We start from the raw sequence: 10,736 nt of genomic DNA on the forward strand, positions 1-10,736 counted from the left end.
ATTCAGAGTCACACCCGAGACTAAGATGTTGACAAAGTCAGCAAATCATGGTTCACTAGACACTGCAAGTAACTGTTCATCAGGAAAATTCTCGTTGACTGGAGAATTGACAGTCAAGGAATTGGGAAGCCGAGATAAATGGTTTGCAACTAGGTTTTCACTTCTTTCTTATCCCTAATTTTCAAATCAAACTCTGACAAAAGTAAAACCCACCTAATGAGGTGGGCTTTGGCATCCTTCTTCTTAACAAGGTATCTAAGTGCAGAATGATCAGTATACACCACCACATGTGACCTAACTAAGTAAGATCGAAACTTTTCTAATGCAAATACAAAAGGTAAAAATTCTTTTTTAGTGGTAGTGTAGTTGAGTTGTGCATCATTTAGGGTCCTACTAGCATAGTAAATGACAGTGGGTAGCTTATTAATCCTTTGTCCCAAAACTGCTCCTATGGTAAATTTAGAAGCATCACGTATTAGTTTAAAAGATTCAGTACAAACAGGTGGTTGAACAATGGGTGCATTGGTTAACTCCTTCTTAAGTTGCTCAAAGGATTCTAGGCATTCTGTAGAAAACTCAAAAGTTTGATCTTTAGCAAGTAGTGAGGTGAGAGGCTGAGCTAACTGACTAAAGTTCTTAAGAAACCTTCTATAGAAGCCAGCATGACCAAGAAAAGATCGGACATCCTTAACAGATTGGGGAGGTAGTAAATTAATAATTAAATCCACTTTGGCTCTATCTACCTTAATTCTCTCCTTGGATATTGTATGGCCTAAAACATTTATAGATTTAACCATAAAATGGCATTTTTCCCAATTCAAAACCAAATTATTAGATATGAACCTTTTCAAAACTAGGGAAAGATGGTGAAGACACTCAGAATATGAATTCCTATGAATCAAAAAGTCATCCAAAAATATTTTTAAGAATTTTTCAACCATATCAAAAAAATGCTCACCGTGTATCGTTGGAACATAGTAGGGGCATTGCAAAGCCCAAAGGGCATACGCCTGTAAGAAAATGCTCCATACGAGCATGTAAAAGTGGTCTTATGTTGATCTTCTATAGCAATTGGGATCTGGTTATAGCCAGAATATCCATCAAGAAAATAATAATATTCATGTCCAGGTAACCTCTAACATCTGGTCAATGAATGGCAATGGGAAGTGGTCCTTCCAGGTTGCCAAATTAAGTTTTCTATAGTCTATGCACACTCTCCACCCTGATTGGACACTGGTTGGAATCAGTCTGTTACTGGCATTGGGAACTACAGTAACACTAGACTTCTTGGGCACCACATGAACTGGGCTTACCAATTGGCTATCAGAAATAGGATAAATTATTCCATGATCCAAGCACTTTAGGATCTTTTTCTTAATGGCTTCCATCATTACTGGGTTAGCTTTTCTTTGGGGTTCAATGGATGGTTTGGAATCCTCCATAAGATGTATATGATGCACAATAGAAGAGCTTATATCCTTGATATCAGCCATGGTCCAACCTAGTACTTCCTTATTGTCTTTTAACATGTAATTTATCTTCCTAGCTAGAAGTCAAATCTGAAGAAATTATTACTGAAAGAGTCTAGTAAGGCCCTAGGAAAGCAAACCTCAAATTAGATGGCAAGTCCTTAAGATCTAGTTTAAAGGGCTCAACTATGGAAGGTTTGGGAATGGAATTGGAAATGGGTCTTAAGGGCTCCACAGGTGTGTAAAGACTCAAGACTTCAGAAAAGAAATTTTCACTGTCATCATCCAACTCATCCATACACTTTTGAAATTCTGAATCAAAATCATTATCAAGGTTGGTAATTAAATCATCAAAAAATCCAAAAAATCCTCAAGCATATTGATCTCTACTTCCATATATAGTTTCTTTCCTATCCTAAACATGTTACACTTAATAGTTTGGTTGCGAAAATATAACCTTAGGAAACATTCCGGCAACTGATTAATGCATTACTGGTAGCCAAAAACGGTCTTCCTAGAATTAATTAGATCTCATCCTTGGTTTGGAAGGGTTCGGTATCAAACACAATGAAATCAACTGGGAAAATAAATTCCCCCACCTTAAACAAGACATCCTCAACCATCCCTTTAGGAATCTTAATAGATCTATCTTCCAATTAAAGAGTAGTTCTAGTGGCTTTCAATTATCCCAATCCTAGTTGCTTGTACACATGGTAAGGAAAAAGATTCACACTTGCACCGAGGTCAAGTAAGGCATGCTCAATGTAAGTGTTGCCTATGATGTAAGCTATGGTAAGGCTCCCTGGATCCTTATATTTGGATGCTATAGGCTGAGTAATTATGGAACAAATGTTATCTGCCAAGAATGCCTTTTTGGGCACACTAGTGATATATTTGTGAGTATACAAATCTTTGAGGACCTTTACGTCGACAGGGATCTAGGATATGGCATCCAAAAACCTTTTTGAAGACTTCTAAAATCTTGTCCATGGAAGCAGTCTTCCTTTTGTTTACCAAGCAATTAGGAAAGGGGACAGGAAGAACATAAGGATTGTTAGGGATTTGCCCCTTTTTAGAAGATTCATTTTTCGTTGCCTCGACCAAATCATCTTTAGTTTCAGAAGAATCTTTAGGTTCATTGGACGAACCTGGAGCAAGAGGCACACTTGTGTCCTCAATAGAAGGAGCAGGAGTAATAGAAGGAGAAGATTTAGGAACACTCTGTTGGTACTCTCAGCCACTCCTAAGGGCATAAACAATATGACATTAGTTGGAGGGGCCTTGTTGGGTCTTATTTTGTACTATATTCAGTGGTGCATTAGTTGGTGCTTATGAACTAACAGGCTGAAGTTTCCTTCTCCCTCTCACGAAAAATTGAGACAACTTGGGTGAGTTCTCTCATAATATTTTGATGGCTTGTCATCAGGAGGGCCATATTCTTTTTCAAATCACTTGCCTCTCCAGTGTTGGTAAACCCAGGGGATTGCTAATAAGATGATAGGAGAAGGGGCCTAGGAAAACGAGCCTGAGGTCCTGCATTTGGCGTAGAAAAAGTAGTTCGGGAAAAACGTTGTTGTGTAAAGGGAGACCTTTGGGGTCCACATTGACCTTGACTATGGAAATTGGAAGGCCTTATTTGATTGCTCTAGTTCCGAGAGAAATTTGGGTGATTTCTCCATCCTGGATTGTAAGTGTTTCTATATGAATTATTCTGATATAAGGTATTCACACTTTTATTGGAAGTTCCCCCAGAGGTATTGAGGCATTCTTCTATGACATGTCCAGGGGCTTGGCACTAAGCACACATCTTAACCAAATTGATTGATGATGGCTCTCTAGGAACAATAACCTCAATCCTTTTGATAAGGCTATCTAAGTGAGCTTCCTTGGTTACTAACTCATCCATAAAATATCCTTTCCTTCCTATTATTCTTTCACTCTCTTAGGTTGATTCCCACTCATGGGTTTTGTAAGCTAAGTCAAGTAAGAATTCCCATGCCTTTCCTTCATCAGTAAAGGAAGTGAATCTCCCAGGGCACATAGACTCTATCATTTGTTTAGTTAGGTAATCAATACCCTCATAAACTATTTGACGTAAATGCCATAAGTCTAGGCCATGGTGAGGACATTCTTGGAGTAGATCCTTGAATCTCTCTATAAGTTTGGAAAAGAACTAGCTAGGCTTTTGCCTAAATGGAAGGATATCATTTCTAAGCTTATTGGTCTTGTGAGTTGGGAAAACTTTTTAAGGAAGAAAACTGTAAACTGTTCCCATGAGTTTATGGAATTTGTGGGTGACCCATATAACTACTTCTTAGCTTGGTCTTTCAATGCAAAATTGATGAACCTAAGCTTAACAGCATCATCAGCAAGATGTTGGATCTTAATTAGAACACATACCTCTTCAAAATCCCTTAGAAATAAGTATGCATCATTAGAGATCAACCCATGGAAGTGGAGCAACATAGTGATGTACTAAGATTTGAGCTCAAAATTATTGCCCTGGGCTTGTGGTAGAACTATGCAGGAAGGTTGGGATGCTCTAGCAGGGTAGAACCTATCTTTCAGAGATTTAGGTTGAGGGTTTTGCTGTTGGTCTCCTATATTGAAAGGTTTTAAAGAGAGCAAATGTATAGGTTCACTACTTGTTGAATCTCTTCTTTCTAACTTATTCACACTATTACGTACCCCACCCAACACTCATGCAACAGAACACTATCTGCTACACCCGTGCCCTGACTCGATCTAATTTGAACTGTTGTGATATGTCTCGGACTGGAGATTGGAAGGACGGTCAGGTTTTGGCTCGCGGCCACCCATTGCTAAAGGGGAAGAGATGACCCCAAGTGTTCATGCATCGCATGCCAGTCTAATTGGAGGGGACTCACACCTTTTGATCCCAGATGGTAAGTGACCCGACTCCTCACACATAAGTCCAGGCACATATCGAAGTTATCGAAAGGCCTTGAGCATGGCCGAGGGAAACCACCCATACAAGACCAGCCATGGGACAGTAAGCAATCAAGACAGCTTGCAGTCTTGACCACCAAAAATATGCCGCCGGATCCACTGGGCCTAAATCCGATGGGCTATTTCTGGTGAACATAATAGGCTGCTGTCATGGTGTCGATGCCTGTGGGTCTCGCCACTCATGTCATAAATAGTATCGGATGATTCCAAATCATCCCCCACACTTTACTCTTGACGTGAATGTATTTTAAACCTAAGTGGATGGGTTCTCGGGCTCCGAAAGTCATAATAACTCGATTGGTCTGAATAGGGTCCAACCAAACAGACCCTAAGGTCCATTTTAACTTATAAGTTAGAAATGAGGAATTCATTTTCTCATTTTTATTATGTCCAACATAAATAAGGACAAAAAAAGGAGAAAAAGGAAGAAGAAGAAGGGGAAGAAGAAGGAGAAGGCTTACCTTGGTGCCAACTGTCACCAAGTTGTCGGAATCACTATTGGAGGTAAGTACACTCACTTCCACCACTCTCTCTCTTCATTTTGACCTAGACAAAGCTAGGTATGGATGGAATCTTAGTGTAAAAATCATGTTAAGGTTGTAAAATGCATGTTCTACCCTCCCGGTGTTGTTGTCGAGCTCGAACCAAGCCCGGTAAGCTCCGAGAACATGTATTACAAAAAGACCAACTAGGGTTTCTATCATTCGATTGATGTATCTCCCAAATAGGTCGGTAAAATTAGGATTTTATTGGCTTAGAATGATGCTGGGAACATCCCCAACAAACTCCATGGAACAAATCCCGACGATCGGGCATGAGCCGAAAAGCCCCAAAATGGGTGGACTGTCCTAAATTACCACCAGAAACAGCCCATCGGATCCATTGGGTTTGCTTCTGGTGGCATAAATAGGACTGATATTTCTGATGGAGATTCCCTATTTTTGGTGGGTGTTTCTAGTGACATTACTATCACTGATAGATTTTGTTTGTACCCTTTGGGGGTGATCCATGTGGGTCCCTCCTGATATTTTTGACACATACTAATGTATGATTGTACTTATGTCTAGGACAATGATGCGCACAAGCCCCAAGACCAAAATTGAGTCGATTGATCGGTGGCCTTAGCTGAACCCTAACACAAGCAGAGATCAACAAAGTGACGGATGGTTGTTTTATTTTGGATTGTTTAATTATTGTAGAATTGTTCACATGCGTAGATTTAATATACTTAATTATATTTCTCACACGATGATGGTGATTGTCTTATATTACATTCTTATGCAATTCATATGAACTGTCTATTTAAATGTATGACGGGATCTGATGTGGCCGAGGTGGTATTAGTACTGTGATCGCCGTGTGTTTGGTTGTGTGTGTGAGACAGAATCCGGTGTGGCCGAGGTGGTACCGATGCCATGATTGCCATGTGTATGTTGCATTCATGCATTGATTATGTGCATTAAAGTTAGTTGTAGTCGTGAGTTGCACCTTGTGGCCAAGGTCTCGCTGGTATCGTGTACCCCGACATTGCATTTGAAAATGGATTCGCTTCGTGGCCGATGATTGGTACCGGTGTCACGTCGTCCATACTCAACTATGATATGTATGCTAGATTAGGTAAATGGTCTAAAGTTTTACTTTATAGGAAAGGTATCATTGGTATCGTGTACCCTGGACTGTATTTGGAGATGGATTACACTTTGTGGCAGAGGTCTTGCCGGTAACGAGTAATTCATACTAACTATATCATTATGAAGGCATGTAGCGTATATGTGATTAGGTATCACTCCCTGTGCTACGAACCCTTGCCAACAGGGGTTGAGGTGTTGGATAACCCATTGTGGTATGTTCGATGTGCCTTTCCAGAATGCCAAACCCGCAGTACGATGTGATTGTATCCAGAGGCAGGAACCTATCCGGCATGGCCGATGATGTACTGGTGCCATGACTGCTAGGAGGGGTTATCAAGGGTTTGCCGGGTGACCCATGGACACTTACGGGGACCGACAGGCTTCTAATCATGGCTAGGATTTGTATCCTTGTGTAGTCGATGGCAGTTCTAAGACAAAGGATACAACCTAATGCGTCGTGGTAGCATTTACCAGACTTAGTTTGTATTATTTGGTGGACAATAAATAAATGAACTACATCACGAGCATCATGGACTATTTGTTTAATTTTCTCTATCATGCATCATGAATTATTATTGCTACTGTCTTGCTTGGATGTGCTTGACCCCACCCGCACTGAGCGAGTTGGAAAGCTCACCCCATGTATACACACTTTTTAGATGATGATACAGGTACGGTCGTGCCTGTGGATAGTGACTCTTTTTTCTCTAGACCTGAGTACAAAGTGAGTGACTGGTGGATGCCGAAAGTGGAGGAGCATGGCCAGGACTGTGCTTGCGGCTTTTTTGCATACGCTACGCCATGAGGTGTTCAGTGTATTTTTTATTATATTGATACAGGTCTGTGAATATTATTTTTTAAACTTGATATATGTAAGTCTTGAAGGATTGTAAATAGAATAACTCGGTTAACAATATTATGTTTATCATTAGATAATTTTCCCATTTATATTTGATGATTTCGCTATTATACTTTGATTCCGCTACTTATGGTTGGTTGTGATGTGGGATCGTGAAATGTTAAGGTACTGCTATCAGCGATCCTGGTAGGTTTGTAAGACAGGTATGTATCTTACTTACACCGCTGGTATTCCTAATGGTACGTTGGGTCAAACTGGAAATTGGGGTGTGACTGCTATGGTATCAGAGCGTGATGCTTTGCCTCAACTCATAATCTCAGTAAAACCATGATTTTGGGGAAATTAGGATTAAATAAAAATCTCAAGACTACAATAATAGAAATTGCACAATTAGGAGACAAGTATAGGTGTTAAAGCCATTTCATTATAATGGAAAACTTGATTACACAGCTTACACTTTTTATAAAATTAATGTATGGAAAGCAAGAAATCCTAACTAGCCTAAAGACTAGGAATGTAAATGACAGAAACAAATGACATAAAATGAAAGTTCAACTAAACGTAATACATCAAACTCAAATAAAACATGGAAAGGAAAATCCTAAAAGCTACAGTGGCAAACATGCCACTACTCTTGCTACTCTTGCTACTACTACTGCTAGTTCTGTCCCTAGCCCTGAGCCTAATTCGGACCATGTGTTCCTAGAGGAGGCACCAAAATACCAAGATGGAAGACCATCGCCTGCATCTGTGCCTCTAGGGAGGCCACTATATTGTCCATAAGACAATAGGTCCTGTCTATGCTGTTAAGGCGGCCATCTATACTCCTCATCAGAGGTGTGGTGGTGTCTAGGTGGGCCATAACATCATTGAGATAGTAAGGCCTCGCACCCCTAGTGCCCCTAGAAGTAGAAGTAGTCATAAAAGCCATAGTTTGGGGATCAGGTGGCGGAGCCCCACCAACCCTAGCAGCTTCTCCTGCACCACCAACACCTCCACCAACATCACCGGCATCGCCGTCAACATTACTGGCACTGCCACTCTCTACCTCCATAGGCTGCTAACCCTTTCCTGGAATAGGTGTCATCTCCCTTAGATCTATGGTCATCTTCCTCAGAGAATCTTGGTTGAAATCTGTGACCTCTTCACCCAAGCGTGCCTCTTCCTCCAAGTCCCCCCCAAAGCAGCGGAAGATGTCAGTAAGTATTCTTCCATAGCATAAGCTTCCTACTTGATGATCCATTCCTTCGGACCAAAGTACCATGGTCCACATAAGGAGGTAAAGAAGACATGTCTATGCCCCCATGTACACGCAGTAGGTCACATAGGCTTACAGTGCGGATACCTCATCATAGTGTCCACAAGTGGGAAGAGCATTCAACTGAATCACATGACAGACAAACTTTGGAGTAGCAAAGTATTTGACTGAGTGGTGCCACCCCGTGGCCTCCTTATTCAACATGTCATTTATCTTCTGAAAAGTATCCAGACTTTGGAAGTCATAAGCTGGAGTTCGAGGCGGGCAGTACCCCAGGTCACCGGTAATGTTGACCATCAAAATATTTGCCAACAACCCCATATCAAAGGAGATCTCCAACCCCTTCATATAGGAGGTGATCCGCATCTCTTCAGTACCCCGGTTCACACATTGCAGGTTGGAGTAGAATAACCTAACCAATGTAGGGTAGTAGTACTTGTTAGGTTTTAAGATGCAGTACCACCCAACATCATCAAATCATTGATAGAGACAGAATGCACAGAAGTCATTGGTCCTCAAATAGACTCCTAGGTCCACATTATGACGGTCAAAGAGTTCCCAACGGTCTCGCTCAGCCACAGAGCAGAACAAGATTGGGTTGAATTGAGCTGTGACATCTTACTCCTCTTGTTCAAAGACACGTCGGGTACGTACATGGCTTCCAAACATCGTTGCATTATGATTCCTAAGGATTAAGAATGAAAAACCAGGTTCAATGGCTGAATGTAAAGCTCATAGAGAAGAAAATCACAAAACTAGGTAACAGAGAGGAGGAACATACCTTTTGTATGAATGCAACACTGATCGATCGTGAAATAGCAAGAGGAAGGTAGGGAATGGATTGAAAAGTCCTCCTTGGCCATTCCCACACCTTTTTCATAAGTTAGAATAGGGTTTAGTACAATGAAACCCAAACCTGAGCCTATATAGAGCCATTTTGGAGCCACCGAAAACAATCCATCAAAAACACTGGGTGTAATACCCTGTTGGTGTATGATGTCTTGTATTCCGTCGCAGTTTAATCCAGGGAGTACTAGTGCAGCACCTAGACAGCCAAGACGGCGGTGTGAGGAATACGGAGAGGTGTGAGGAAGAGCGTTGTAACCCTATTCTCCATTGATAGTGAAGCAGGATCTCATCTCACCGGGGACGTAGGCAACCTTGCCGAACCTCATAAAATCTGTGTGCATTGTTTGTTTTGTTTTTCCATTATCTTCTGCATCGTTTTAGGGTTGCGTTTCAACAAATTGGTATCAGAGCTCTAGGTTTCCGTTTTCTAGGGTTTACTATCACGATGGCAGGGAAGGGATCGAATGTCAAGTATGACATCGAGAGGTTTAATGGGAAGAACAATTTCACCCTCTGGCGTCAAAGGATGAAGGATCTTCTGATACAGCAAGGTTTGGCGAAAACATTGTTGGGGAAGTCGAAGAAACCTGAAAAAAATTACTGACGAAGATTGGGAAGAGATGGAAGAAAAGGCGATAAGTGCTATTCGATTAAATCTTTCTGATGATGCCCTACAATATGTTGTGGGTATCGATTCTGCACCGCAGTTATGGGCGAAACTTGAAAGCATCTACATGACGAAGTCCTTAACGAACAAGTTGTTCGTGAAGAAGCAATTGTACTCTCTACAGATGGAGGAAGGTACGGATCTATTAGAGCATCTTAACATGTTCAATCAGATCGTAAGTAAACTTGCAAACCTGGAGGTTAAGATCGAGAATGAAGACAAGGCGTTACTATTGTTGTCGTCGCTCCCAGAATCATATGATCATCTAGTAACGACTCTCTTGTACGGGAAGGAAACCCTTGAGATGGATGAAGTCGCAGCTGCCCTCATGTCCAATGATACAAGGAAGAAGGCCAGTAGTACGAAATCTCAAGGAGAAGGTTTTTTCGGAGGTGACAAGGGGCAGGAAAGAGGGAGATCAAATCAGAAGGGATCTGGGAAGAGTCGATCGAAATCAAAAGGGGCAAAGACAAAGGTCTCTTGTTACTATTGCAAGAAGGAAGGTCATATGAAGAGAGAGTGCTTGAAGAGGAAGGCGGACTTAAAGAAGAAAGGTGTAGATAAAGCATCTGAGGAAGCTAGCATGGCTGACAGTTCAGATGGAGATGATGGAGATGTACTCTCTATATCATCAGGTAAGAATCAACCTTCTGATTCTTGGATTTTAGATTCTGGATGTTCATATCACATGTGTCCGCATAAGGATTGGTTTGATACATATCAACCATATAATGGTGGATCTTTCCTAATGGGGAATGATGCCGTATGCAAGACCATTGGGATAGGCACTATCAAAATCAAGATGTTTGATGGGATAGTAAGAACTTTAGCAGATGTGAAACATGTACCAGAATTAAGGAAAAACTTAATATCTTTGGGGGCACTTGACTTAAATGGCTGCAAGTACATAGCAGAAGGTGGAGTTCTCAAAGTTATTAAGGGTGTAATGGTTGTCATGAAGGGACAGCTAGCAGGAAACCTATACAGACTCATAGGGAGCACAGTTGTAGGTGGAGCATCTGTGACTACAGAT

At 41.2% G+C, this 10,736-nt stretch overlaps 1 non-coding gene across 1 annotated transcript; it reads left to right on the forward strand.

Annotated features, from left to right (window-relative positions):
- Positions 1-3,580: 3,580 nt before the first annotated feature.
- On the forward strand, positions 3,581-3,687 carry LOC122069252. The gene has a single exon (XR_006137416.1). It is a non-coding gene; the product is annotated as a small nucleolar RNA R71 (small nucleolar RNA).
- Positions 3,688-10,736: the final 7,049 nt, after the last annotated feature.

This window comes from Macadamia integrifolia, unplaced genomic scaffold (assembly GCF_013358625.1).
Source record: "Macadamia integrifolia cultivar HAES 741 unplaced genomic scaffold, SCU_Mint_v3 scaffold562, whole genome shotgun sequence".
Taxonomy (NCBI): domain Eukaryota; kingdom Viridiplantae; phylum Streptophyta; class Magnoliopsida; order Proteales; family Proteaceae; genus Macadamia; species Macadamia integrifolia.